Here is a 2,522-nt window from a genome sequence, read left to right on the forward strand (position 1 = left end):
ATTATTATTATTATTTTATTTTTTTAGATGGAGAACTGTTATGTCTATAGAAAAAAATGTTGAAAATTGATCTGTATATTAATTTTTTGGGGACTAAAATATCCGTTTTTAAAATCTTGGAGACTGATCTGGGTAATTACTCTGCCGGCAAAAAATGAACTGGAGACTGATTTGTCTACTAGAGTAAAACCTTGGGATTAATCTGTGTATTAATTTTTCTTGGGAACTAAATTGTCCATTTTTAAAATCTTTGGGGACCAATTTGGATAATTAATGTATTTTATTTTAGAGGTCGTAATACCTAATACCTCTGTTTTATGACTTAAGTATAAAGTTCTGTGTGGTTATGTGTTACAATAAAAATTTGTCCTGATTAAATTTATATTTATTTTGTATGTAATCAGATTTATTTTGAAATGGAAAATCTAAAAAATAATTCTATTTTATCTTACTAATAAATTTACAGATAAAAACTTTGTCTGTATTAAGAATTGTGAATACGTTTTCAGGTTTTAATTACTAATAGAAAATTTGTCAAAAAATTTGACTCTAGCTATCGACAAAATCTGTCGTTTTTAGCAAAATAGAGGAGATAATTAATGAAAAAATTTATCAGTAACAAAAAAAATCTGCTAGTAAATTAACAACAAAAAAATCTATTAGTAAATAACTTTTGATAAGATTTTTATCAAAAATTAAAATTCGTTGGTAATTCTATTGGTAACTAAAAATTCGCTTCTAATAAAAATTAAATTTATTTATAAATTTATCAATAATAAATATTTTTCTAGTAATGGTTTATAAAAAATTATAAATGTATAAAATGTATTTAGAACAATATAGAAGAGTCGGTTATAATTATTTCTGATTCAAAACAATTATAAGAGGTTAGGATTAGTAATATTCAGCTGTAGTGTATAAATACTTATTTATATCGACTGAAAGCTTTATTTCACTATTACTCTAAGTTCTTTTGTTTTTTTTTTCTCTGATTTTTTTTTATTTTTTATTTTTTTTGCATTCTTTTCTTTCTTTCTCTCTCGGCCACATCACTTGTTGGACCGACACCTTGAATACTCTTTAAAACCACCAGACCGATACCACTTGTTGGGCCGACCGTGGAGAGCTCTCGACCACCGGGAAGACTTCGGAGAGGAATCAAGTGAGAGAACATAAGATGAGAAGACACCACATCCAACTCAAAACCTTAAGGTGTCAAGTTAATGAGTCTCTCATCTTATAAACTCCTCACTCTTCCTTACTTTCTTTGATATGGGACTAACTTCGACATTCCTCACACTTGCAACACTAACATCACTCTCATACTTTTAATAACATGATCTAGATTCAAATCTCATTGAAAGAAAAAGCTAGTGGTAATGACAAAATTTATACCAAAAGACTAAAAGAGATAATTACAACCTTTCAATTTTCAAACTAGATTTTGGAATCTATATGTAACTTATAAAATTACTGACAAATTCTACCGGATATACCAAAAATTATACTTGTGTTACTCGATTTTTTAACATTATTACCGTTACAACTTACAAGTGAAAAAAAAAAAAAAAGATGAACACAAGCAAATGATGAGGTACACTAGAAATGGTGCCAAAGTCAAATCCCAAGAGAGTCTCTCTCTCTTTCTCCTTCTCTTGAGGTCCCACTACCCAATTTGAGAATCAATTAAGAAAACTGAAAGCTCTTATTATTGAAGCACAATTCCTTGTTATGATGATGGGTGACGCAACGAAGGCAAGTTTAATTTAAAGAGTGATGCTCGCAAAAGAAAAATCTAAAGGTATTTTATTTAACTTAATATTTATAATTTTATGTTTATAATTAATAATAATAATAATAATAATAATATGATTTAATTAATCTTGGTATGTTTTTACCTTTTTTACTTTGTATTAGAATATTCTTAAAGATTGATTGGATGAGAACTGAATTTATCACTATGTGCACGAAGCCATTGCCACTTATAATAAGAACAAGCTAAGGTTATTATGGTATTACAGATGTTTCAAGAATGGAAAAGTATAGGTAACCTTCAAATTAAACAATTTTGAAGGTCTTCATCAGTTCATTCTTTTTTATTACTCAAACACCATCTTTTACTTTTAGTTTGTGTTCACAGCATATCAGTTGTTGCCAGCATTTTCATTCTTCTTTCTCTTCTAGTTGCCTAAAATACCTTATTCATGTTAATCCTATCTTGTTTAAAGGGTAACACAAAAAAGTGACAGCACCCTTTTTTTATTATGAGATGCACAATATGAATTAAACATTGTGCTCTTTGATGAATGATGGTTTAGTTATTTTGCTAATCTGTCTCTCTGAGAGGCCCACTTGCAAATAGAATAATGCAAAACGTGTACCTAAAAGATTAGATCTATCAAAGTTTTGGCAAATCTAATAGGCTACTAGGCAGCAACTTGCATTGCATGCGCAAATGTTTTTCTTTTATCATTATCAAATAATTTAACAACGCCTAATTTTTTCTATATTTTGTTTTTGTA

This window comes from Arachis duranensis, chromosome 5 (genome assembly GCF_000817695.3).
Source record: "Arachis duranensis cultivar V14167 chromosome 5, aradu.V14167.gnm2.J7QH, whole genome shotgun sequence".
Lineage (NCBI taxonomy): Eukaryota > Viridiplantae > Streptophyta > Magnoliopsida > Fabales > Fabaceae > Arachis > Arachis duranensis.